The following is a 27,986-nucleotide window of genomic DNA, read 5'->3' as shown; positions in this document are numbered from 1 at the left end:
CATGGGAAGCAGGCCCTGCCTAAAGCAGTGCTTGCTGTACAGTGGGTTCTGACTCCAAGTGGGTGGCACATCCGTTGCTGCCCCTGTCCATCTCAGTGATGGTCACACTGGGTGTCCATCTCCCCAGGGAGCAGGGCCACACTTAATTCATCTCATCTCAGCACGGGGCCTGGCACAGCCTCTAAAGAGGCTTGGCCACTATTTGTAGGAAAAAATGCACTTCTTGTTAATCTCACGTGAGCCCTAGTTTTGATGCTGCCAGCAGCTGGTACAGTGAAAAAGAAGGGGCTGCCAGGAGTCAGATCATCGTGAACCGGAATTTTCACACTGTCTTGAGGACCAGGCGGGCTATTTTTGTAAGATCTCTCAGTTTTCTCTTCTATGAAATGGGGTTGATAATCCATGTCCCAGCTCCTGGTAAGGCTCAGGTGAGATACTGGGTAAAAAAGTACTTACATTTTTTTAATACAAAACTCCAATAAAAGGGTATTTGCATAACTCATTCTGCAGTTGAAATGCAGTTACCATTTATGGAGCACCCCTGTGCTATAATCAGGTGCTGTTCTCATGTTTATGTAGCTCATTTAATCTTTTCAACACTCTTGCGAGGCTTCTGGTAATTTTGCAGCTGAAGGAGCTGAGACTCAGAAGATGAATGACTTGCTGGTGATTCTTGGAGCTTGTGGGTGCCTCTGTTTTCTTAGGCTCAGCCCAGTCTCCTGCTGACTTTGGACCTTGTTTGTCTTTCTAACAACAAAACCCCAAATCGCTGTTTCCGGTTTCTTTCTTATCTTTCTTCACTTAGTAACTTTGTGGAGAAGGGGGAGGTTGGAGACAGTGGAGGGAAATGGGGAAAAGGTGTTAGAAATTGCCCTGTCCAGCCACACACCCCAAAGCTGGGGCACAGATGAGGCCCTCAGGGGGCTGGGGTGTCCTTCTGTGGGAGTCTGTCTACACCCTCTGGATTAGCAAATGGCTTTCAGGGAGAGTTAGGTACCATCTTAGGAGCTATCCCCACCCTGTTTTAAAAAGTCTTTTCTCCTTTATCTCTTTCCTTTACTTCTCTCTTGCTCTCTGGTGTGCCTCTCTCTCTCTCTCTCTCTCTCTTTTTGAGGTAGGGTCTTGCTCTATCACCCAGGCTGGAGTTGCAGTGGTGTAATCACAACTCACTGCAGCCTCAGCCTCCCGGGCTCAAGTGATCCTTCCACCTTAGCCTCCTGAGTAGCTGGGAGTATAGGTGTGCGCCAGTAAGTCCAGGTAGTTATTTTTTAAAAAAAATTTTGGCAGAGATGGGGTCTCACCATGTTGCCCAGGCTGGTCTTGAAGAGATGAGGTCTTACCGTGTTGCCCAGGCTAGTCTTGAAGAGATGGGGTCTCACTGTGTTGCCCAGGGTGGTCTTGAAAAGATGGGATCTCACCATGTTGCCCAGGCTGGTCTTGAAGAGGTGAGGTCTCACCATGTTGCCCAGGCTGGTCTTGAAATCCTGGCATGTCTCTGTCTCTGTTTACATTTTGTCACCTCTTCTTTCTACAGCATCTCTGTTTCCTTCCTTTTTAGTGTTTCTCTTGATACTGTCTCTATTTCTGACTTTCTCTTTTTTCCCTCTGCATCTTACCTTGGTTTCTGTCTGCCTCACTTTTTATCTGTGTTTTTTCTTCCTCTTGGTTTCTGCCTTCCTGGGTCCATATTCACATTTGGGCTCCTTTTACCTGCTATTTCTGGCAGTGCCACGTTTGCAGTTGTGTTAAAGGGGAGTCCATGTTGTAGCCCACCGCCAATGATGGCTCTTACCTGCACCTGAACTGCCTAGAAATCAGAGCCTGGGTAGGACCAGACAAAGCCTCACATGATCAGGTCCTGGGGCACTCGGGAGAAGTGCAGGCTCTGCGAGCCACTTCTACCAGCCTTATGGGTGGGTCTGAGAACCACCCCACTGCCTGTGACCTTATTCAGTTAGGGGATGCTTGCTGACCTCTCCTTTGTGCCAAGTCCTGTGCTGGGCCCTGCCTTCAAAGGACTCCTGATAAGGATATGGATTCAGAGCCTGCTTGTTGTGACCAGAGCTGCACAGGTATTACCAGTTGTACACACAGGAGACCTGCAGGGCCTTTATGAATCACCTGCAGATTCAGGCTTCTTGGCAGCAGGTTGCTGGAGCCCGGCTTTGAATGATGAGGAAGCCCTTTACTAGATGGTGAGCAGGGAGGAAGGCATTCTGGGACCTTGCTATTTAGTGTGTGGTTTGTGGACCAGCAGCATTGGCATAGCCTGGGCGCTTCTTAGAAATGCAGAATCTCAGCCTCAGCCCAGACCTACTGCATCAGAATCTGATTTTCACAAGGTCTCTGGGTGATTCGTGTGCGTATTGAAGCCTGAGAAGCACTGCTTTAGGCAGACTATCTGTACAAAGTCCTGGTAGAAGGGAAAGAGCTGGTGTGTTGGGCAGTGGGGAGGAATTTGGTGTTGCCAGAGCAGAGAAGGGCCAGAATGAAAACTGGATTCAAACAGTGGCTGAAAGTGGCCAGAATGGGCCAGAAAAGAAGATTGGACTCAAATTGTGCTGGGACTTCAATGACTCTCTAAGGATGAGAACAGAGCTGGGGCATTGCCTGCTCCTTCCCAGAACCCAGACTCACAGACCCACAGGCTGCCATGCTAGTGAAGGCCTGTAGCGATCATCAGGCCCTGCCTTCCCATTAGATGAATGGGGAAACTAAAGCCCAGAGATCCCAGGTGACTTGCTTAAGGCCACACAGCAAATCAGAGGAGGGACTGGACTCCAAACCCATGGCTCTGTGACACCACAGCTAGTGCTCTTTTGGGAAAGTGTTATGTGATAACAATGACTGCCACTTGTGAAGGTTATGCTGCATGCCACACACTGAACCAAGAGATTTCCATTGGGCTAATGAAACAGTTCATTTCCCTATTGTGATCTCCATTTAACTGACAGGAGACTAAGGCTCTGAGAGGTGAAGTCACTTGCTTAAGGACTAATAAAAGAAAGAGCTGTGCTCTGAACTTAGCTTGGCGGGCCCCGGGGCCTGAGCTCCCTGCTGTGCTCTCCCCACCTGGAGGAGAAGCAGACACAGGTCAGCTTGAACCTGGAGGCAGCAGGAAGGCACAGAGGCTTTTATTTGTTTGTTTATTTATTTATTTACTTGCTTATTTATTTACCTTTTAAGTTTTACCTTCCTTTTTTCTTTTGTTTTTAATTGACACATAATGATTGTACATATTGAGGGGGTCCACTGTGATGTTCTGATACATGTGTACACTGTGTAATGATAGAGGCTTCCACGCAGGGCAAGGACATGGTTAGGCCTAGGCTCCGGGAAGATCACAAAGGTGTGGTGGTCACCAAGCGCTTGGTGTGGACTCGGATGAGCAGGTTCCTTCTTTAGTTTACTCATCTGTGGGGTTTGCACGGCAGTTCCAGTAGAGGGTCCGAAGGTCTGTTCTGTGTCTGGCTTCGGGTGCACCGTGCTGTGACTGTAGAGGTGCTGGTGGGTGGCTTGGCCTTGGACCCACCAGCGTTTTCCTTTTGACCTGTGATAGGGTGTGAGTGGTTTCAGTCTTGGGGTGTGGGGTACGGGTGTGTGTCGTCAGAGAAACTTAACTTCAGGAAGGCGGAGGGGTGGCAGTTCTGTTGGGGGAGGGGCTGGTCAGCCCCTCCAGCTTGGCCACCATCGCTGACTCCTTCCCACATGTGATTCTGATTAGGGGGCCTGTGTAAAAGTTACCTAAACACCACTCTAATTACTCTGTTTAGGAACATTCACATGCGTGGGAGGGTGCCTGGCACTGGCTTCCCACATGTGCTGGGGGTCTGCGGGAGGCACCACGTTTGCACGAGCATGACAGGCCCTGTGTTGGAGCTTCACAGCCACCTGGGGCCAGGGAGCCTGCAGGAGGAGCTCGGAGAGCGTGTCCCCGGGGTTCTCCCGCCCTGGCAAGCAGAGGGGTGGGACTGACCATTCTAGGCCCTTCTTGTTGAAAATTTCTCATCCCCCCTGTGAAGTAGATGTTATTGTCCCCATGAAGAATGATACAGAGCCTCGGAGGAATTTATGAGCAACAGGGTGCGTGATTTGGAGTCAGCAATACTGGTCCTCTCACTTGGGCAAGTCCCTTCACCTCTTTGAGCTGCAGTTGTTCATCTGTCTGAGACCACCTGCCTCGCAGGCTTGTTATGAAGACGGAATGAGATAGAGCATGCGAGAGGACGTGACACATCTGACCAGGGCCACCGTATCGCACAGCCCCCAGGGGCTCCATGCTATGGTCCTGCGGCCGTGCCCAACCCTTAGGTATGAAATGTGAAAGGCCGTGGGCTGCTTATTTCATTTACAGTCTAGAGGGGGATGCCTCCAGGTAGAGAATGATTCAGAGAGCCCCTCAGAGATGGAGACGGGTGGTATTTGGGGGACTTGGGAGAGCCTAGGGCGGCACCCTGGATTCTTCGGGGGTTCAGAAAGAAGGAGCTCATCTTCCAAGCTGAATGGGCAGTCCCAGCTGGGGTTTGTAGCTGGTGGACTGTCAGTGTGTGGGCAGCATGAATCCTCAGGGAAATTGTGATGTGGACAAAGGTCTCTGGTGACTTGTACTTTACCCCACCTGTTCTGTACAAGTGTCCCCCTCCCGTCCTTCTGTACATCTGAGGGGACTCCCATGTCCCTTTATACCTGTCCCCTAACCAGTCTCCCAACAATAAGGCTTTCACCCATCCAGCCGTCCACTCCATCTTCATGCCTGTCTGTGTGAACATCTATATCTTCATCCACCCACCCAGTCACTGAGCAGCAGACTTTCACCATGCCTGTCATGTACTCTGCTCTAGCTCTGCACTACGCTACGCAGAGATGAATGGGAACTGCCTCTGTGGGGTTCATGGAAGTAGGCTTGGCTTTCTGTCACTGACATTAAGGAGGGCCCATCAACACCCTGACTTTCCTTTAAAAATGAATCAGATCAGAGAATAAATACGAATGAGTCTTTCCCTTCCATCTGTACACCTCCTTGTCCATTTGCCCATTTACCCATTCATGAACCCAGCTGTCTAACCCACCCACCCATCTATGTAACCAGCCAGGAAGCCATTTAACTGCCAGGAATCACCAACTTACCCATCAACCCATTCACCTTCAGCTTCACACCATCAGCAAGTATCTATCTATCTATCTATCTATCTATCTATCTATCTATCTATATGCGCGTGTGCGCACACACACACACACACATATATATTTACATCATAGTATTTAAGTTAACAAGCATATTTTTAAGATCCCAATATGTGCGAGGCACTGTATCAGATTCTGGGGCAAGCAAGTGACTTGGACTTGATTTTAAAGTCCCTTCCATCTCTGACTTATGTAAATACAGAAGCATAGGAAGGAATCCTACTCTCATTTATTCAACAAATCCATATACTCAATAAATAGTTGTTGAGCCCCACTCTGTACCCAAAGTCAAATACTGTGGTGAACAAGACAGATGATCTTTGACTTCATGGAGTTTGCATTCTAGTGGAGGAGACAGTAAACAAGTAAATGAATAAATCATGATTGTGGTAAGTGCCCCTGTGTGCTGGGTACGGGCAGGCTCCCCGAGGGAGCTTGCAGCCTTGTTGGTGGTGAGACAGGTATGCACAAAGATAACACTGCCCGGCTCTGCCAGTGTGTGCTGTGTTCCGGATGGAGTGTACTTTAACCATAAGGACTGCAGGTGGCCAGAGGGGCAGCCAGGGAGAACTTCCTGGAGAGGAGAAGCCAGAGGTCCGCCTGGGGATGGACCAGGAAGTAAGCTGGGTCACAGCACTGGGGGACCTGCCAAAACCTGTACCAACATGCCTTTTGTTCCTGAGTTACCTTCTTGATGCCCAGGAAATGGGAATTAGCCTTGCCGCTGACTTGCTAGGTGACACCAGTCCCATGCACACTCAGCCCCAGTACCAGAACCACCAAATGAAGGGGTTGGAATAGATGAGTTGCAAAATCTCCTGGACCATGACTCTGAGATCTATGAATTCAGTTAAAAGGGGAGACATATTAATATTATATTTCATGGTGGCATTCTTGAATATTAATACTAGTATATTAATACTATTTTGAGTAATAATCCTTGTGACAATCCTGTCAGGGAAGAAGTACTTGGCTGATGTACTCCACTTGGCTGATGAAAAAACTGAGTCCACTCTGTCAAGCTGTCTTTAGCTTTGCTTTCCTTTCTTTTTTTTTTTTTTTTGAGACGAAGTCTTGCTCTGTTGCCACCCAGGCTGGAGTGACACGATCTCGGCTCACTGCAAGCTCCACCTCCTGGTTTCAAAGGATTCTCCTGCCTCAGCCTCCCGAGTAGCTGGGACTACAGGCACCCACCACCACATCCAGTAAGTTTTTTGTATTTTTAGTAGAGACGGGGTTTCAACATGTTAACCAGTTTCGATCTCCTGACCTCGTGATCCACCCGCCTCAGCCTCCCAAAGTGCTGGCATTACAGGCGTGAGCCACTGCGCCTGGCGCTTTGCTTTCCTTTCAAAGCTCTGGGGAGAGCTTCACCAGGTTGGATGGCTTTGCATGTCTGAAAGCACAAGCCTGGAGTGGGGCACACACTAGGGGTACATGAGCGCCTTCTTTGTCCAGTATCTCATTTAAGATGATAAATGTTGGCCAGACATGGTGGCTTACGCCTTTAATCCCAGCACGTTGTTAGGCTGAGGCAAGAGGATCCCTTAAGCCCAAGAGTTTGAGACCAGCCTGGGCAGCATACTGAGACCCTATCTGTACAAAAGATAAGATGGTAAATGCTCACTTTCATTTCTTTTTGGGGAAAAAAATCAATAAATGGTTTTGATTTCTTTTTCTTTTTTTTTTTTTTGAGATGGAGTCTTGCTTTGTTGCCCAGGCTGCAGTGCAGTGGTGCAATGTCAGCTCACTGCAACCTCTGCCTCCCAGGTTCAAGTGATTCTCCTGCCTCAGCCTCCCGAGTAGCTGGGACTACAGGCGCTCACCACCATGCCTGGCTGATTTTTGTATTTTTAGTAGAGACAGAGTTTCAGCATATTGTCCAGGCTGGTCTTGAACTCCTGACCTCGTGATCCACCCGCCTTGGCCTCCCAAAGTGCTGGGATTACAGGTGTGAACCACCGCACCCGGCAGGTTTTGATTTCTTTAATAGCAAGAATCTTGCAACAGAACGTGCTGTTAACTGCTTTCCTATTAGATGAGAATCAGACAAGTTGCAGATAATAGCCTCATGGTCCTAAATGGCAGCCGGGACTTGAACTCTAGGTTGTGTGACTCCCCATACCTCGTCCTCATCTTCTTTCTCCCTGCTTCCCCAGCCTCCATTTCAGGTCTTCAAAACAGCCTGGGAAGGTGCCAGGGAAGGAAGGGGACTGGAAGGGAGGAAGGAAGGCTTTTGTCGTATTATCCTTTCCTGCATCCCCCATATGAGGAAAATGGGGGGTGGGGGGAATGTCCTTTCTTTTAAAAAAGAAGCTTGTGGGGCTCTAGGAGTCTTTCTGCAGAGGAGAAATCTAGGTTTTGGTCCAGCCAGGAGCACTTTGTGATTTGACAGGTGCTGGTGAGGCAGATTCTTTTGTTGAAGGGCTTTTCGTCCACTATGCTAATGGGCCAGCCCCAGCTTCCCTATTAATTATGAACATTTAGAAATGTTTCTGAGTATACCCCAAGTTCCTGCTCGTGAAACTCTGCAGGTCAGAGGCCACATGTGTTTTGATTTTCTTATTTGAGGTATTATGTGTTCAAGGTAGATTTATGCTACAACCTTTGTTTATTGACTTGTACTTTTGCCTGTGAACCTAATGGAACATGACAGACGATATTTACAAGGCACGTGTTTCCGATTAAATCATGTGAGACATTAAAGGCCGATAAATGAAAGCCCCTTTGAAAGGCCAGGTTCAGAGAGAAGGAAGCAGTCCCTGGTGGGGCCTTGAAGGTGGAGTCACCCCCTTAGCTGGTTGCAGAAAATGCTGAAGGTGGCAGGCGGTCCTTTTGCTGGGATAGGACTGTTTGTCACCACTTCCCATCTAGGGACCTAGGCTGCATAGAGGTCTGAAGGACAGAAAGAGTCCCTCTTCCTCTCAACTATCTAGGAAAGAGGGAAGGGAAAAGAACATATCTTTTTTGAGCACCTACTGTGTGCCAGACTCTGTCATGTAAGTGCTTTCCTGCAGAGACCAGCCCGTCAGCCTAACAACTCTGAGGTTGTTACCATCTTGAAGGGGAATCAGAATGGCATGGGGCTAAGAATGTTGACTGCAGTTTGTAGGAAGCTTCCAGGTCCCCGCTGTGTCATTCACTGTCTTTGACACTGGGCAAGTTACTTAACTTAAGCCTTGGTTCCTTGGTCACCTGTAAAATGAGCATAATAATAATATCGATCCCTTAGGTGTGCCCCAGAGTACATTAGCCAATATTGTCATTATTAAAGATAAACTGAGGCACTTTTCAAGGTCACTGCATATAGGGGATGGCAGCAGAATCCAGTCCTTCTGATTCCAAAGCCTTTCCCGAGGCTGCTCCGGTGGGAGGTGTGGGTACAGCAGATGGCCAGCAAGGGTTGGCCTGGCTACCCTGCTGCACCAGTTCCTGGGGTATTCCCTTGGCCTTCCTCGGACTTCCCGGGAGCATTGATGGGAAAGCTCAGTGGCAGGATTAGCCTAATTGGGAGTCTTTCCGCGGAGGCTAATTAAAGGATTTGGGTAAATATAAAAAGTGGAAACAGCTTGGGATGGAAGGCTCCCCTCACCTCCCTTCTTTCCTTTCCTCCCTTCTTCTGCCTCCTGTTGTCTCAGAAGGAGTCTGGGGTTGGCAGCTGCTGTCTCAGGAGTGAGCACAGCCAGAAAACTCACCTTTTTTTTTCTTTTCTGCACACCTGGTGGCAGGTGACCTGAGAACTAATGAGAGCAAGATTGGATTTTCTTTTCATATTTAAATGTCTCAGTAGGACCTCTAACTAGCTTACCAGTTGTTTTATAGGAGCAGAAGCTGCAGAGAAGAGAGAAGGAAAGATTCCTCCCCACTCCAACTCCCCAAGAGGAAAAGTTTGCTTTTGACAACATTGACTTTCTCTAACATCCTGTATTGATCAGCACTTGCCATTTCCCTGGAGATTTGCTGCCTGATTTTTATTTAGATGCAGAGTGAGGGAGGAATCTGTGGGGATGGGGAAGCTGCCTTTGGAGTCAGCCAGCTTGGATTTACCCTCTGGCTGTATCACTGCCACTTGCCAGGAGGCACCTTGGGCAGGTGGCTCTCTCCTCCCAGGGCTTGGTGTCATTGTATGATACATGGTAGCTGTGGGAATCAAATGCGATGGTAGCTGTGGAAGTTCTGAACTGGGCCCCCACACTGAGTTAGAATCTGCCAGATCTTCCCAGGAAGCAGCATGAGGCCTTGGAAAAGCCCTGAGAAGCAAAATGCCTCCTTCACTCATTGGTGCAATGCTGTTGGGTGCGCGTTGGGGGCAGGTGTGGGTTCATGCGCTCCCTCTTCATTTCTCCTCCCCTGGCCTCACTTTACTCATCTGCAAAATGGGGAGGAGACTCTCTTTTCTGCCTCCCATGAGGTGGTGCCTGTGAAAGCAGCTGGCAAGCTGCAACCCCTGTAAATTCAGTAATGCTAACAACCGTCATGCCTCATGTGGAGGGTTACAGACAGCAGTGGCCTCCTTTAACTTCCGCTCTCGCTCACTACGAGCCAGTGCTTGGAGAGGAAGTGACTTACTCCAGGTTTGGGGGCTGCTAGAGCCACAGAGCCAGGGGCTAAACTGAGGTCTGCCCTGCTGAAGGCCAGGCTGCCCTCCGGCTCCCCTTGGAGAGACCCTGGGCTCCCTGAGATGGAAAGCAATGGGCTCACACACAGTACGCTCCTCAAGCTCCCTCTGTCCTAAATGAACTCCCCTCCCTGCCCCTTCTCTCCCTTCCTTTCCCCTCCCTCCCACTTCCTCACCACAGTTTATCTGCTCACCCAGGCCCAGGACGGCAGGGCTGTGTGTGGTGCAAGGTAGGGGAGTCCACTGAATTAAAAGACCCCCTGAGGGCAGGGACTGGCTCAACAAGCAAGTGAATGGCCCTGCCACTAATTCTGTGTGTCCTTGGGTAAGTTACTTCCCCTCTCTGTGCCCTGACTTCTTCATCTGTAAGACAGGATGGCTAATGCCTGCCTTATTCCTGCCATAAATTTGGGTAAGGGGTGGAAAGTAGTGCTGACAGCGAGCAGGCAGGAACCGCTGGAAAGTGCCATTCGGCAAGGTGCTGTTTCAGGCATGGTGGTCCTGGGGGAGCACCCCAATTTCTGCAGTGTTGGCTGTGGGCAAACATTGCTTCCAAGTGGAGAGAGAAAACTTTTGAAAGGCCACATATCATCTTAAATGCACAAGTGCCACTGAGGGAGAAGGGTTGTTTGTTTAGTAGGCAACACTGATTCTCAGAACAAGCTAAACAAATCCCCCTTATTGAAGAATGTTGCTCTGGGCTAGGCTTGATTAAAATAGGAAAATCTAAGAGGCTTAAATGTGTGCGGTTTTGGTTGTGGAGGGATCAGGAGTGCTTCGCCCTGCCCTGCGTCTTGCTGGACGTGGTCATTGAGTCATGAGGCTACCAAAGGTCTGTGTAGTGATGGGCCCATCCAGCACCGATTTTACCAATGAGGGGCTGGAAAGCCGTCCCGGCCCAGGCAGGCAGTATTCTGAGCGCCTCCCTCTGGGCTCTGAATGCCTTGGGTTAGGAGGTTTGTGTCCAGGGCTGTTTGGAGACTGGTTTGCTCTGTGAACTCTTTGGGTCAAGGGCTGTCCTATTGCCTTGGTCTATTTGGAAAAGTGAGGACTCATGCTTTTTTTTTTTTTTTTGTAGAGACAGGGTCTCACTCTGTCATCCAGGCTGGAGTGCAGTGGTGTGATCATAGCTCACTGTTACCTTGAAATCCTGGGTTCAAACAATTCTGAGTAGCTAGGACTATAGTTGTGCATCACCATGCCTGGCTAATTTTTAATTTTTATTTTTTAAGAGATGGGGTCTTGCTATGTTGCCCAGGCTGTTTTCAAACTCCTCCTGCCTTGGCCTCTTAAAATGTTCAGATCACAGGCATGAGCCATTGCACCCGGCCTGACTCATGCTTCTAAGCAGCTCTGGGTGCCAGGGCCTGTACCATGTGCCCCATGTATGAGTCTCTTTTACACCTCTCTGTCTCTGTTTCCTCATCTGTGAAATGGGGATAATAATAGTACCTACTTCGTAGAGTGGTGGTAAAAATAAAGTGGGGTTAATACATAGAAAATGCGTAGAACAGTGCCAAACACAGAGCAAATAGGCAATAAATGTTGGCTTCCACCAGGGCCCTGCCAGGGAAGGATGAGGTAAGTCTTTACATCTAACGTAGCAGAGGCTCAAAGAGCTGAAGCCACTTGCCCATGCTGGCGAGTGGCAGAGCAGAGGTTGGGGAGCCTAGGTCTGGCCGACTTTGAAGCCAGAGAAGATCTGTTGAGCAGATGAAAGCCTTGATGCCACAACGCTCAGCAGAGGCCTTTTGGGTGTCAGGAGAACCCCCTCAAGAGGACAGGCCGTGATGGCCTTCAGTGCCATGCTCCCACAGCCCTGTGGGCAGGCCACGTTTCTGCAGACAGGATCCTGAGGCCTGTGGGTGGATGTTAGCAGACTGGTCGGGGGAGGCTCTTTGTTTTATGACCTTGCAGAGAATGTGACCAGAGTCTTCTGTGGCTGAGGTCCCAAGGCAGACCTTGCTGACAGGGTTCCTCATTAATTGGGCTGGGTTGAGTTTCAGGGCAAACTGTCAAGTGGCAGTAACCCCTGCGCTGGAGAGTAGCCCCCTCCCCTCACATCCTGCTATCTGAGGTCGTTGCTGTGAATGTGACCCACAGCAGTGATAGGGAAACTCTGGCCTGTGGCCAGGTGGCTCTGGGTCAGCTGTCTCTCTCTCCTGTTCCTGCCCTGTCTAGAAACCCCTGCCACCCTCTCCCAGCAGGCCACAGCTCCCCTACCTGGAACCCGGGGGCATGCTCATGTGTGCTAATGTGTACTGCATGCTTACCCTGTGCCTGGCACTGTTCTGAGCACTTTCTTTGTGCCAACTCACCACTGCCCTGTGAGTAGGTTCTATTCTTATCCCCATTTTACAGGTGAGGAGAAAGCCTTGGCATCCTCCTGGAGAGGCAGTCTGGTGAGGGGAGGAGCACTGACCTTGGAGTTCCAGCCATAGCCCCTTCTGACCCCACAGCACCCTGCTGCTGTGATGGCAGGGAGTAGAAAGGGATCTGCCATAAAAGTCACCTACGTGGGCAAATACAGGAGCGGGGAAACGGGAAGCCTGCCTGCCTTCCATGAACATTTGTTAAATGCCAACTCTCTGCCTGGGCTGACTGTGGAGGAAGCTGGACTTTTTTTTTTTTTTTTTTGAGATAGAGCCTTGCTCTGTCACCCAGGCTGGAGTGCAGTGGTACAATCTCAGCTCAGTGCAACCTCTGCCTCCTGGGTTCAGGTGATTCTCATGCCTCAGCCTCCAGAGTAGCTGGGACCACAAGCGCCCACCACCATGCCTGGCCAATTTTTGTATTTTTAGTAGAGATAGGGTTTCTCCATGCTGGGCAGACTGGCCTCAAACTCCGGACCTCAAGTGTTCCACCAGCCTCAGCCTCCCGAAGTGCTGGGATTACAGGCATGAGCCACCACGCCCGGCCCAGTTCTTTCATTTTCAAACAAAGTACGTTTGCAGCAGTGTCTCTTTTCACGCAGGAGGCAGAGGGTCCTAGTGGTTAAGAGCCAGGGCCCTGGAGCCAGACTCTAGCTTAGATTTGAATCCTGATTCTACCACTTACCAACTTGGGCAGTCATTTCTTTCTATGCCTCAATTTCTGCATCTGTAAAATGGGGCCACAATAGGGCTTAGAACAGTACCTGGCATGCCATGAGCACTCTCAGTAAGTGTTCCTTTTGACAGCGGAGGACGGTGTTGGACAGCCGGGAGCTCTGGGAGGTTCTGAATCCCAAATTTCCTCTTCTTGGGGGAAGAAGACTCTTCCTGAGTCAGGAGTTCAGAACCCTGCCTAATCCACAATGAGATGGTACTTCACACCCACTAAAATGGCTGTCATCAAAAAGACAGTAACAAGAGTTGGCAAGAGTGTGGAACAGTTGGAATCCTTATACACTGCTGGTGGGACTGTAAATGGTGCTTTTGCTGCGGAAAATAGTCTGGTAGTTCCTCGAAAGGTTACCATTTGACATAGTTACCATTTGACCCCCCAGCTACACTCCTAGGTTTACACCTAAGAGAATTGAAAGCATGTGTCTCCCTGAAACTTGTACCAAAACGTTAATAGCAGTATTATTCATCATAGCCAAAAAGTGGAAACGACCCTAAATGTCTATCAGCTGATGAATGGATAAACAAAATGTGCTGTATCTGTGAAATGGAATATTATTCAGCCATAAAAGTAATGAAATACTGACATCCTACAACACGGATGAGCCTTGGAAACGTTATGCTGTGTGGAAGAAGCCAGACACAAAAGGTCATATGTTATATGAATCCATTTACATGAGACATCCTGGACAGGCAAATCTATGGAGACAGAAAATAGATTAGTGTTGCCAGGGGCTGGGAGGAGGGGAAATAGGGAGTGAATGCTAATGGGTACGGGTTTCTTTTTGGGTGATGAAAATGTTGTGGAATTAGATAGTGGTGATAGTTACAGAATGCAGTAAGAACCACTAAATAGTGCACTTTAAAAGGGTGAAGCTTGTGGTGCGTGAATTGTATCTCAAATTTACAAAGAAGAGCAAAAACCAAACTCCTGCCGGATCTGACCCCTCCACGCTCTTTGGGACCCACCCTCATGCGTGCTCCATGCATTTACATGAGCAGAGGTCATGCGTTTGTTCACATTACCCTCCATCCTTCCTTCCTGACAGCTGTCTTGGGCCGAGATGTACGCGCTTCACAGATGCTGTCACAGGAAGAAACCCAGAGCTTTGGAGCCACGGAGCTGCGTACCCTCCCATTCCCACCCCTTCCTCTAGGTCTCAGTTTCCTTACCTGAAAACAGGGAGGAAAGGAGGAGGAGGGACTCTATGGCACAGGGCTGTGATGAGGGGGAGGTGAGGGCTGGCAGTGGCCCGGGGGCGCATCTGGAACAGGAGTATCTGACTACTCCTTCCTCTGCTGGTTCCTCCAGGCCGAGGGCCTTGCACACTGTAGATGTTCCCATTTGAGGTAGCGTGAGACAGTTGGCTGAGACCCTGGCTGAGCATGTAGTGGGCTCTGCCATCCCGTGATAGAGGCGTCCCAGCTCAGAGTCCTGGTTTTGGGTCAGGGAAGCCTGGATTTGAATCCCAGCCCTCCTTCTGGCTGTGTGACCTTTTGCTGATCACTCAACCTCTCTGTGTTTTAGGGTTGTATATCTCCCCCAATTCATATGTTGAAGCCCTAACCCCCAATATGATGGCATTTGGGATGGGGCCTTTGGGAAGTAATTAGGATTAGGTGAGGCCGTGAGGATGGGGGCCTCAGCATGGGAGTAGTACCTTACAAGAAGAGACACCAGAGAGCTTACTTTCTCGTTCCCTACCATGTGAGGACACAGTGGGAAGATGGCTGTCCACAAGCTGGGAAGAGACACCTCACCGGAAACCTATCATGCTGGTATCTTGATCTCGGACTTGCAGCCTCCAGAACCAGGAGAAGTAAATTTCTGTTGTTTAGGTACCCAGTCTGTGGTACAGGTTGAGTATCCCTAATCTGAAAACCTGGACTCTGAAATGCTCCAAAATTCGTAACTCTTTGAGTGCCAACATGATGTTCAGTTGGGGCATTTCAGACTTTGGATTTTGGATTCTCAGGCTAGGGATGCTCAGCTGGTCAGCATAATGCAAATCTTCCAAAGTCCAAAGAAATCAAAAGCACTTCTGGTCCCAAGCGTTTTGGATAAGGGATATTGACCTTGTATCTTGTCATGGCAACTGAGCAGACTAAGACCAGGCATCAAGAACAATCGGCTGGGCATGGTGGCTCACGCCTGTAATCTCAGCACCTTGGGAGGCCAAGGTGCGTGGATCATCTGAGGTCAGGAGTTCAGTACCAGCCTGGCCAACATGGTGAAACCTATCCCTACTAAAAATATAAAAATTAGCCAGGTGTGTTAGTGTGCACCTGTAGTCCCAGCTACTCAGGAGGCCGGGACAGGAGAATTGCTTGAATCTGGGAAGTGGAGGTTGCAGTGAGCTGAGATCACGCCACTGCACTCTAGCCTGGGTGGCAGAATGAGACTGTGTCTCAAAAAAAAAAAAAAAAGAACAATCACGGCTGTAAAACTCATAGCACAGTTCAGTGTGTGGCAGACACACCCACTGTTGCTCTTAGGTGGCTCCTTTTATGACTCTGATGGTCATTATTAGTTGTGAGACCTGGGGCAAGTCACTTCAGTCTCCAACCCCATTTCCTCAGTGGGGTTTGGTGCTGCTCGCACAGGTTCGTGGTGAGGGTCAAATGAGATCATCTGGGTCGAGGGGCTCGTAAACCATGAAATGGCATGCTTGTGGAAGGGGCAGAGTTTTTATGGCAGGGAAACGAGGGGAAAGCCTGGTGGAGAGGTGGCAGCAAATCTGGAGGGCATCCCTGGCTGGAAGCTCTGCCTGTGGGCCTTTCAGGAACTGGCTCTGTTCTGGCAGCAGCCTCCATCTACCCAGACCCAGGTGGCAGGGCTGAACAGAGGTCCCTGGCTTGGCCAAAGTGTTCTGAGTTCACAAATGTCTCACCCCTGATGGGGAAGCAGGGCCAGTGCCCACAAGCAGTGGCACGCGCTTGGGAGGCGGAGGAGGAGGATGACCTGCCACCTGGGCAGGGCAGCCAGTCTTTCTGTCAGCTTTTTGGACCCTAAGTGAGAGAGAACCTTGGGTTACAGGGAAGGCTGTGGGTCAAAAGCTGCCTTCTAGGGAGGGTGAGGGGATATAGATGCAGAGGCTCGAGTTGGCTCCTGTTCCCATTCCCTGACATCAGGGACTCGGAAGTCTTCCGGATGGAAAATCACTGCCTGGAACTCCTTCTGCGTCATCCTCTGGAGTGCATTCCGAGGGGATGTTGCCTGTTGCGTTTGTCTTCAGAGTTGTGGCCTAAGGTCCTTCCCCAGCTCAGACATCTCGCACTGGAGCTGGGAGGGCGTGTTCCTGGGAGAGTTTATGAGATTTTCTGGTTGGTTCTTTAATCATTTCCTGTTTGTTTGCTGTCTGGTCTGGGGCAATGGGGTGGGTGGGGTGGGGAGTCCTCGGAATGTTGGCCTGGGCAGCACAGAAGAGGGCAGATGTCAGGAAACGGATGTGGAGACAGGGAGGTTTTCAAACGTGAGGGCTTTGGTCGCTAGAATAACTCTGCTCTGTCCCCATCCCAATACACGCCCTTGTATTTTACGTAGAGTGTTCGTTGTAGCAGTTAGAACCACTGGCTCTGAGCCCAGTTCCACCTCTTCTGGGCTCTGTGACTTTAGCAAGTTGCTTAGCCTCTCTGTGCCTCTGTTCCCTCATCTGTAAAATAATCATAGTAACACTTACCTCCTAGGTTGTTGCTAGAATGAAGTGAGGTGATATGTGCAAAAGTGTTTAGGACAGTGTCCGCACAGAATATGTGCTAAATGAGTGTTAGCTGGACTGTGGAAGGAGTGTGATGGATGGGTAGATCCTTCCAGAAGAGCTGTTTCTCCTTCCTCCTCTGCTGTGTAGTTTAGCTCCATGGACGCTTCCCAAGCCCTGAGCAGGGGGTTGGATCTCTGCTGGGGGTGGATCACATCCTGAACCTGTCACAGGACAGCCTGGGTAAGGGGAGGCCCCAGAGCAGACAGTGGTCCCCAGAGGAGGGTGGGATTGGGGGTGTGGCACTGAACCATGCTTTGAAGGATGAAGAGAGGTCCTTTAGGCAGAATGGTGGGGAGGAACTGCATGTGCAAAGCAACTGGAATAGGAAGTGAAAGTTGGCAGTAGAGTGAGAACCTCAGAGGGCCTTGAATGCAGAGTTAAGGAAGTCCCAACTCTGCCAGTCGGCAGGGAGATCCTCTGAAGGATTTTGGGCAGGGTGACCCACTCAGGTTGGCATTACTGTCTTTCCTCCACTTTCCTTACAGAGCCTGCTATTGTGTCATTCTTGGGGTTTATTGCTGTGACCATCTTCCCACTGTCCAGGCAATGTCCAAAAGTTCTTGTCCTGCCTCCTCCCAGCTCCCTCCCGTGGTCTTGAGAGTAGTCCTCAGCATCAGTTTACTGTGATTAGCTCCTGCTAGTGTGTGTGCAGGACTGCATTGTGTGCCCTGTGTGACCCAGTCTATAGTAACTCCTTCTACCCCAAGTCTCAGGTTATTGAATTCATTTATGAATCCACCCAGTGAATATGGACACACCTCCTGTGAAAATACTGGTCACCATGCTAAGCACAGTGAAGCGACATCTCGAGAGGGGCTGCATGGGGATGCCACGTGGAAGGCGTTCTGTTCCCAGACTCGTGTGGCCATCTCGAGAGGCTGTCAGCCAGGGTTGAAAGGGGAAACTCTTTAAGGGACGGAGTTCTGTAGGAGTTCCAAGAGTGAATGATGGCCTGTTCCAGCTGAGGGAGGGAGACAGGCGAGGCTCTGGGTGAGAGCTGGGCCCTTGAGCGCTGGCAGGAAGGGAGTTCCAGGAGGCATGGGCGAAGCATAACGGTGGGAAAGCAGGCGGCACGTATGAGGACAGCAGTGAGCTCTGCTTGGCTGCACGGAAGGGCACGTGGAGGGAACGGAGAGCAATAAAGTTGGCAGGCCTCATGAGCATGGCTGGGTAGGGTGAGGGTGGGGGAGTTTGGTTTATTTTCCTGTAGATAGAGGGGGCCATGGAAAGTTTTTAGCCATGCTTTGGTAAGATTAATTTTCACACCCTGTGGTTCTTTGGAGAAAGGGCGAGTGGTGCATTTTTCGATCTTTCAGATGGGTCTGGGTCGTGGATCCCGTGTTTTGTAGAAAGGTAACTTGTTATGTGAAACCTCTGTAAAAATCCTCAGATTCTGCCTTAATGGAGGCAGTATTTCTCCCTTAGATTCCTTAAAACTTGAGTTTCAAGGGGGAATAGTGATGCATAATTTATTTCTTCTGTTGCTTGATCTGAGATCTCAAGGGAAAGAACAGGAAGGAATTAGTGAGATCTATATTACAATTTAATTGCTTGAAGGAAAAATATTATTTTTTATTGTTAGCCATTAGCTGCTTCTAGTTTTATTAAACTCAGGCCTGTGCTGAGCAAAGCATTAACGGCTTGGAGCTCGCCAGCTCCCTGCGGGGAGGGAAACCTTCAGAATTGTCCCATCTTGTAAAGCAGTTGCTGGGAGTGGAGAAGCCCTGGGGATTTCGTGCATTTGAGACATTTCTGGACTTGGAGTGCAGCCTCCTGACTGTGAGTCTGCCTGCATTCTCAAGAGATGCTCTGGCACCCACAGCTAGGGGCCAAAGAGGGCCAGGAAAGGCCCCTGGTGCCTGGGTCAGGCAGACCTGAGCCTCTCCTAAAATGAGTGATCTTGGCTGCATTGATTAATCCTTCTTAACAGATGAAGAGTTTTCATTTCTAGCGGTGGTTGCCAGAGCTAAATGAAACACTGTATGTAAACCGAATATCCTTGTATTCAGTAGGTGCTCAGTAAAAGCCAGTTTTTGGGTCCCAGTGCAGCACACTTCTCCAGGTCATCTTCCCTCCTTTGTTCTGGCTCTGGTCTCCAAGCTCTTGTCTACTGCCCCGTGCCCCTCTTGCCTTCCTGAACTGGACCTGGGGCCTCCCAGGACACAGGGTGGAGGGAAGAGGCTCAGGGTCGGGCTGAGCCCTCTGCTGTGCTGGACATTCACTGCTCAGTGCCTGCTACTTACCTGGCAGTTTTGGCACCAGTGAGATGGGTCCCTGCCTTCAGGGAGCTCCCAGCTGGCTGGCTGAGGACAGACAAGTCACTGTCGTAGTGCCCCATCCACCACCTTCTTCTGGTTAGGTCTTCGGCTCACCCAGCCTGGAGGTGACTCTCCTTGACCTCTCCTTCTCTCTCCTGCCACTCCTTCACGCTTCACTACCAGTTAGTGTTTCATACGCATCCTCCCCTTAGACTTACAGCATGACCTTGGAGGCCTCTCACTCCCCTTTTACACATGGGAGCTGCAAGCTCTCGAGGTGAGATGATGACCCATGGTCACATAACTGGGGATTTGGGCCACACAGTCCAGACCAGCTGGGAGCAGCAGAGCCTGGGGCTTTCCTCTTCCTCAACCCATCCCTACCCCAGCTGCCTGTCGGCCCGCAGGGCTTCATTACACACAGGGCTTTTGAAATGGATGTGGGCCTACTGTGGATTGTAATGTTTTCATTGACTTGCCTTCCCTGACTTATTAGGAACCATTTGCTGCCTGGCCCTAGTCCCTAGTGTCTGGGGAGGTAGTGAGCCAGTATATATATTTATATATTTTTAGAGATGGGGGTCTCACTGTGTTGCCCAGGCTGGAGTGCAGTGGCTATTCGCAGGCACGATCGGAGCTGCCCATGTTTTCAGCCACCTTCCATACTAGTAACCATTGTCCTGCACGACATTTCATGCTTACCAAGTGACCCTACAGCCTGGATTTTTTGAGGCAGCATCAATTTACTATGATAGTGAGAATTTAGCTCCTGCTAGTGTGTGTGCAGGACAGCACTGTGTGCCCCATGTAGCCCAGTCTATAGTAACTCCTTCTACCCCAAGTCTCAGGTCCGAGCCCTTGAGCAGCTTGCCCAAGGCCACACAGCCTGTAGGAGGTGGAGCTGGAATCCCAGCGGTGTCAGCCCAGCTTGGGCTTTCTTCCTGGGTGGTGCTGCCACCTCAGCAGGGCCCCCTCTGCATGAGCTTAATTCATGGGCTGGGCCCAGCTTGATGTCCAGGAGGTCAGGTCAGCAGGGCTTTCCTGGGCCAGCAGGGACACTGGGTACAGCCCACTAAGAAGAGAAGGCAGAAAGGGTTCCTGGCAGGGCCAGCTGACTCTCAGAAAGGGAGTTAGGAGGTATAAGCTTGGACTTGAGTCCACAGGGTGAGGTATGGGGAGGGGAAGAGAACAACCGCGTTCTGAGCACCTGTGGTGTGCTGTGTGCTTTGCTAATGTCTTCTCTCCTTGTCATCCCTCCCCCAGCACCCCACGTCTAAAGGGATAAATGCCTTTACCCCTGCCATTTCTCACCTACAGGGCCCACTCCCTCCATTTGGCCAACTCCCGCTGGTCTTTCAAACTCATTCAGGGGGCCATCCTAGACCTGCCCTGACCCCAGATTGGGTGAGAGCCCCTTCTTTGGGTCCCTGCAGTCCCTAGAGTGTCCCTCCGTGCAGCACCAGGCACCTGTGTGGTGGTCGCCTGCTGCCTGTCTCCCCTACCAGGCAGTAGACTGCGGGGGTCGGGACTGTTTCCTCCTCTCCATGAGCCCAGTGCCCACTGTCAGGCCTGGCCTGGGGAAGGCGCTCAGGGAGAGCTTGTTCAGAGTGACGGTGATGACACAGGCTCCTCGTGTCTGCGTCATGTTTCCTATTTCCCAAAGCATCTTCTCATCAAGGTCACTTTGAGCGACACAGCCATCTGGAGGGTTAGGTAAGGCAGCGATCGATGAAAAGGCACGCTTTCCAGGTGGGGTCACTGAGGCTCAGGGGGCCACCCAGTGTGGTGGTAACAGAGTCCGGCCTTGACATCCCAGGCTTCCTGCACCATCCCCTCCCCTCTTCAGTGCTGCCAGGGCGCCTGCTTTATGATGCCCACACCCTTGGTGACCCCAAGGCCAGGACTGCTTGTAATCAGATTGCCTTCCTCCCCACTGAGCTCATGCTGCTGAGGGAATGGAAATTTGGATCTGTGGGCGGGGGTGAGAGGCTGGGCTGTGGGGGCAGCTCTGGCTGGGGTGCTGTGGGACCAGGATGAGATGTGGTGGCTGGGGGAGCACGCCGGAGCCAGACTTAGCAGTTCTGACCTCTGGCCGCAGGGGCTGCTGAGAACCATCTCAAGTGGTTGGCCAGATGCCTGCCCCCCAGGTCTGGGTGTCCAGAAGGTTTGGGATGGTCAGCAGCAGGGAAGATGGATCTTCTGAGGTTAAGTTGGCCATGTTGGTGGCCTCCAGAGACTGACTACCCCCAGGGAGACCTGGGTTCAAGTCCTGCCACTGACTTGACATGGGGCCATGGCAAGTCACAGCTCTTCTCTGCTTCAGTTTCCTCATCTGTAAAGTGGGGATAATCGTCTCAGAAGGGGCTGTAGGGAGGATTAAATTATGAAACAGTGCCTGGAACATATGGTGTCATGATGATTTCCTTGTCTGTAGAGTGGAATGTACTTTGCCCTGCTTCTCTCTCTGGGTTGATACGAGGTCTCGACGAAGCACCCTGATACTGTGAAGTGCTGTGCACCTGTGAGGGACATACCTTCTCTCAGAAAGGATGGACATGGATGTAGAGGGCTAGAGAAGGGCTCTAGAGGTGTTTCCTGGGATGAGATGGGCCCCTGGGAGTTCACTGACAGACAGGCCAGTCCAGCCAGTGAAGATTGAGTGGGTTCCTGGAAGACTTTGGGATTTGCTTAGAGTGGTGGTGCCCCCATCCAGAGAACTGGGCCTGCAGGGGACTTGGGCAAGCGTGTGGTTCCAGCCCAGTGGGGAGAAAGCAGGCCTGAACTGGGATGGCCTGGGTTTCCCCAACTTCCCTTCTTCACAGCCAGCTTCTAGCCAACCCCTCCAAAAACTCACCCCCACCTGAGTCAGGGTCCCCAACTTCCACTCAGGCTAGAGCCCATACCCTCCGTATCTCTCTCCCAGCTGCACCCACAGTGGCTGAGAAACAGAGCTGCTGGAAGCCCTGTTTCTCAGCATAACCCCAACTCTTAAGTCAGAGACAATAGTAGCACCCACCTGGCAAGGCTGTCGTGAAGGTTACTATAACCCTGTAGGGTAATGTATTAATGTGTGTAAAGCACATAGTAAGTGCTCAATAATTGCTAGCTATGTTTATTGTTATTGTTACATCCTTCACGTTATTGCTACATTCTTTCCATGCACATCTCAAGTACATTGAATACCAGTTGCTATTTTATGGTTGTGTTGAGTCCTTTTACTCTTCAGGCAGTGGGGAGCCATGGAGGGCTTTTGAGCAAGGATATGACATAGTGTTGAGCTCCAGGATACTGAATGTGGCAGTGAGTTTAAGCCTCCTTACATGGTGTGCTTAGTTCAAAAGGGGCTTTATTGTTCTATAGTAGTTTTAGAAATAGCTTTTCAAATCCTTCTCTCTTTAGTTGGGGAAAAAGAGAGGTTGGATGAGAAGGAAAAGAAAGCTTGGGTTAGGAAAAAGGGAGGCAGTTTGAGGGGTCAGGTGTTTAACAGAGATAGGGAGGACTGCAGAGTGGGCTGCAGGCTGGGCATGAAATTGCCAGACACTGTCTCTAGGTCAGATTATAGGTGTGCAACTCCTCCGTCTTCCATGACCCCCGTCCATATGGGCCTTGCTGCTGCCATGCTGGGACTAGAGTAATGATAATATACATCTCTCTATGCTTTCAGAAACACAGTCTCTGGGGCAGAGTTGGTTTAACTGTGGAACTTGGTAATGCTGGGTGGGTGTGACTCTGGGTTGGAGGTGGGGTAGGAGGGAGGTCGGGATTGGCCATGAAAGGAATATAAAGTCATTTAGAGAAACCAAATTCAGTAAGGTGGAGCTGTGCAGAAATGAAGGACCCTTTATTAGCAAATCAAAGCTTGGCCAGTGTATGATTTGATGCTGGCTGAGTGGCTGCAGGGAGTGGCTGGTGGAAAAGGTGTGGAAGCTCCAGGCAAGGGGGTTGTTGGGAGAAGGAGAGGGGATGGAGGAGGAGCAGTGGTGGAGGAGTTCATGGACAGTGGAGAGCATGGAGCAGCAGGGGGCTCAGCATCTCCCCGTCTGTGTGGATCTGGGATCCTGGGCCCGGGGTCCTCCCAGGCCTCATCATCTCCAGTGATTCTGCTCATGGAGTCCAGGGTGGGCCCAAGATTCTGTGGGCAACAGGCAAAAGGCCAGACTTTGAGGAACTTGGATTTAGATTCGTGTGTGTCTCCTGTGGTGGTGGGAGGGGCAATGATGAGATAGGCAGGGCTGGGTCAGACTGGGCTCTGTGGGCAGCAGGTGGCGAGAGAGGCTGGGCCTGGGCACTGAAGCCCCCACTGTGGGTACAGCTGGGGAGGAACACAGTGGGGGTGCGACCTAGCCTGAGTGGAGGTGGGTACCCTGGCCTACGTGGGAGTAAGTTTTTGGAGGGCTTTGACTAGAATCTGGCCATGAGTGATGGTAAAATTGAGGCGTGTGGGGACCCACCAGCTGGGAGGGGAATGGGGACGGGGTTAGTTCAGGAATCAAACTGAGCAATCAGAGGCAGGGACCTGCAGCCAGGAAGACAAAGGCAGAGCCAGAGCAAGCCTGACCATGGTGTGGCAGCAAGGGCGTGGTGGGCCCTGCAGGGCAGGAGCTTGGAGGTGGGACTGAGGTCAGAGTCGGACTAGTAGCCGCCCTGTGTGCCTCACTTGGAGCTCCATAGGACCCTCTCAAATCTTCCTGCTGGAAACGGAGCTGGGGGGTGGGAAGAGAGAGCTGTGGGACTAAGTGGTCCCAGCCAATGGTATGAGGGCTGTAGACCAGGGAGCTAATATCATAGGTAGGGTGAGATGCTGAGACTCTCTGTTCACCCACCCACTTGTTTGCTCATCAGATATTAATTAAGGGCCAGGCACCACTGAATAGGAGGCTTTCATGGGCTCCCTTCGTTTAAGAGACAGGTCTCACTCTGTTGCCCAGGTTGGAGTGCAGTGGTGTGATCATAACCCACTACAGCCTCAAACTCCTGTCCTCAAGTGATCCTCCCGCCTCAGCCTCCTGAGTATCTGGGACTACAGGTGTGTAACCACTATTCCTGGCTAGCTTTTAAAAATTTTTTGTAGAGATGGAGGTCTTGCTGTGTTTCCCAGGCTGATCTTGAACTCCTGGCCTTGAGTGATCCTCCTGACAGCCTCCCAAAGTGTTGGGATTACAGGCATGTTACAGGCATGAGCCACAGCGCCTGGCCTCTCCTTCCTTTTTGAGAGGCAGTGCGGGCAAGTGCTTGAGGAGGAATGTGTACCCTGGAGCCTGGGTTTGCTTCGTCCCTGCTCCTTCACTGCTAGCTGGACAACCTCAGGAAGGTTACTTGTGCTTCAGTTGCCCCAGCTGTAAAAAGGGGGACATAATTGTATCCACCTCAAGGGGTTCTGAGGATTACATGTCTAGATTTATGCAAAGCAGTTGGAGTGGCACCTGGTTTTTATTATTCCTGCTTCAGCCACACCCTTGGACAGTTTTCGCATCGACATCATCGCCTGTTTCCGGTGATGCCCACCCCACTGCTGAAAAGCCGTTTCTTCCTTCTCTGTCTGTTAAGGCCAGTTCAAATGTCCTGCCTCCTGAGTCTCATTTTCTCAGCCGAAAACAGGGGTTAGTCGTCGCTGCCCTGCCTGCCTCTCTGGACGACTGAGGGAAAGACAGATGGCCCTGGCACTCTGAACAGCACTGGACAGCGCAGGCTGCGCCACAGTGTCCTGCTTGTTCTGTCACGTCCATTGCCAGATGCAGACGTTGAGGCCAAGAGGCTCTGTAGTGTTAAAGTGTCCTTTCTCCACCCTCCAAACTGACCATTTGGCAGCCAGTTCAGGCAGAGGCCATTTGAGATTTGGTTCCTGAAGGAGCCCCCTGCCATGTCTCATATGAGACCAGTGGAAGCTGCCCCAGCTGTGTCCTGCAGCACAGGTCTTCACAGAGTGAGGGCCTTGGAGACCACCCTGTTCCCCGTCATGTGCTGATGGGGGCAGTGGAGCCTGGGGCAGTGAGCCATCCCTGCCTGTGGCCCTGAAGATGCGGTGCTGTGGTGCCGAGCGTTGCTGGGTGGTGAGGCTCCCTGGCCTGATGCCCTCACTGTGTATGTGTGGCTGATGTTTGATTCCTGTTCTTCACCTTTTCTAGCCTATGCTGGGGACCCAGAGATAAATCAGGCTTCAGGCCTGACTCAGGGAGCTCACAGCAGAGGGGGCAGGCCACTGTGTATCAGATAATGACCACATAGTATGACTCAGGGTTAGGGAGCACAGTGCAAAGTGTGAGAGAGCTTCATTTGGGAACAGATAGGCTTGTGTTGGCCTGGCAGGAAGGGGAAAGGTATTCCACTTACTACATGTAGCCCAGAGATGCAAAGTGGTGAGGATAAACCAGCTCTGAAGGGCACATATGGGCAAGTGAAGGCTGGCAAGGGCCAGGGACCTGAGGGCCCGGCTGAGCTCCTGGGACCTCATCTGCAGGGGCCAGTAATAGGCGCTGAGATGCCTCTCAGAGGGGCCTGGTGGGGGGTAACACATCACAGATGCCACACTCCTGGACAGGAGAGGTCTGGTCTCAGGCTATTATGGTGGGTCCAGAGAGGGGCAGAGTTGCCCAGTGTCACACAGGGCATTGGTACTGCTTGTGGCCAAATGGAGAAGTAAGTGTTTGTTTGTGCTAAGTGTTGAGAATGAAGACCTTTGAGCGCTTGCCTTCTACTGTTCTCAGGCAGAAAGGTCACAGCACAGATCTTGCTGCGACTCCCCATCTCTGTGGTCACTTGCCCTGGTCTGGGCTGACTCTCAGTTCAAGATGTTTCTGGATGGGAAGATACATGGGACTCAACAGGTGGGTCATCTTGGTAGACAGTGGAGGGCTGCAGCCAGGAGGGAGGACTGGAACCAGAGGCCAGCCGGGGTAAATGCCTCTCGCCTAGGGAAGGAGGGCAGCTGCTGTGAGTTGGTGCCTCTGTGAAGCCTCTGAGGCCTCCTTCCCTCTGGCTGGGCTGTGGCTCCTCTGTACGCCCACTGCCCCCTGCTTTACTCCATCGCAGCACTTACTGCTCTGAACTGAAACTCTCCACGTCTCTCTTTCTAATGTCTTTTGAATGAGTGTTGAGGTACATGGACCAACTGTACCTTTGGCCTGGTCTCTTAACCTGCGCCACGTGTAAGGAAACCATCAAACGACCTGAGAGAAAGTATTCAGCCGTCCGCAAAGTGCTACTGAAAGCAGGGGGTTTGAGGAAGAATGTGGACCCTGGAGTTCTAAGACTACCGTGATGGTTTTATTCCTCAGCCATGCCCGCCCCAGAGTCTGGCCTAGGGGTGTGGCTGGTACCTCTACACTACTCTTGGGCCTTTATGGATTCTGCCAGCAGGTGTCCTCAAGGTGCCCCCAAATGAATTCGCTGCCGTTGGGCAAGATCAGGCACTCAGTAAAAATTTAAAAACAAGTGGTATGGCCCTTTTAGAATTTTTCTGGCAGGTTTTCTGGTTTTCACCAGAAAACATCCCACACACACACAGAAACCAATTTTAAAAATGTACCTATTTAGCAGATTTTTCCTTAGCATCTCTTCTTGTACATGACACCGTACAGGGCCTGTGGGCCTGCCCTGGAGGAGCTCAGGGTTTCCTGGGGAAAGCAAGGCAGTCACTCGTCATCGTGAGACGAGGGAGGAGGAATGTGCTGTGGAGCTCGGGAAGGACATCCTAGTTCCCAGTCGGGAGACCAGGGAAGTCTTTGTGGAGGAGGGGGCATTTGGCCTGGGCACTAAGGAATGGGCAGGAGAGCAGAGAGGGCGGTGGGAAAGGTGGCACCAGAAAGACTGGGTCTAATCCCTAGTCCCTGGCTTGGCAGGACTGCACAGCTGCACGAGGGGTGAGCCCCCTTCTACCCGCCACCTCTTCCCCTTTCCCTACCTTTCCCCTGCAAAGTGCTCAGAGTACATTTTGTAGGGACTAGTCAAAATACAGACTCAGACAGATTTATCCCCCATGAGCCCATACTTGCATTCCTGGGCACAGGAGGGAGTGATGGGCCCGTGGGGATGTTTGCAGAGAAAATAGAACTGAATGAGAGTCTGGTGAGGTGCTCGCCCTGAATCAGGGACTGAGCCGGTGTCAGCACGCCACACACAGGGCCAGAGCCTGCTAAGCAGGAAACGCGCTGGGGCAGGGCCAGTGTGGCCTCCAGCGAGGCAGCCCCAGTTCCTCAGCCCCGACAGCACAGTGCGGTGATCCTGATGGCTCCAGGGAGCGCCAGAGGCTGGGTCCTCTGGGCTTGAGGCGGGGCTAGGGGCACAGCCAGGCCTGCTTGCGTCTAGGACTCTTCCTCATCTATGATGTGGTGGGCACCACCGGCTCCCTGAGTTGGGGTGAGAGGTGCGGGGAGGTCAAGCCCCTGTGCCTGGGAGCCTGCACAAGTGGGAGCAGTTGTCACTGTTCCCTGGTGACATGGGGGCCTGGGGCAGAGAACACCCTGTGATACCTGGTTAACTGGAACCCCCATTAGCCAGAACTCCTGAGCACCATCTGTCCCTTTGTGAAGGAGGTAGCCAGATGCTATGGGAAGACCCTGGCTGGGTGGTGGGTGGCAGGGGCTTTGACCCGGTGCTGCCCCTTCCTAGCTGGGGGGACCCAGAGCATGTAAGCAGACCTTGTGGCTTGAAGAAGAGAATGCACAGAACCACCTGACAGCAGGGGGCCCTTCAGGAAGCTCCTCGGCTCTCACAGGGTGAGGAGAGCGAGGATGTACTTTGTCTTCCCTGAGGAATTATTGTGGGGGCTCAACTGTGCAAAGCCTGACACACAAGGGCTTGGTGAAGTGGGGCTAGCTGGTTGGACCAGGTGATAGATGTTGTCTCAGGGTCTCCTTGGAATGGCTGGGAGTAAATAATTAGTGAAAGAGCTCCATGGGAAGCCTTCAGGAGACTTTCTTTCCTTCCACTGCCCACCCCCGCAAAATGTCTGAGAGACTCAGGTGGACGGGTGGTGCCTTACAGGGTATGAAAGGCCTTGGGAGCTGGGACTACTCTCCTCCTCCTCTGCCCAAGAGGTGAGCGGCCCCTTCCAGGTCCAGCT

General features: G+C 51.4%; 1 protein-coding gene and 1 non-coding gene across 3 annotated transcripts in view; both read left to right on the top strand.

The window, feature by feature from the left end:
- Positions 1-27,986, top strand: part of GLIS1 (GLIS family zinc finger 1) — a 237,144-nt gene that overhangs the window by 24,507 nt on the left and 184,651 nt on the right. The window lies entirely within an intron of this gene.
- Positions 26,355-26,418, top strand: LOC112615822. Its single transcript, XR_003117477.1, has one exon. It is a non-coding gene; the product is annotated as a U7 small nuclear RNA (small nuclear RNA).

The sequence above is a fragment of the Theropithecus gelada genome, chromosome 1, assembly GCF_003255815.1.
Source record: "Theropithecus gelada isolate Dixy chromosome 1, Tgel_1.0, whole genome shotgun sequence".
Lineage (NCBI taxonomy): Eukaryota > Metazoa > Chordata > Mammalia > Primates > Cercopithecidae > Theropithecus > Theropithecus gelada.
The sequence above is the reverse complement of the archived record's forward strand: the minus strand, read 5'-3'. Positions and strand labels throughout refer to the sequence as shown.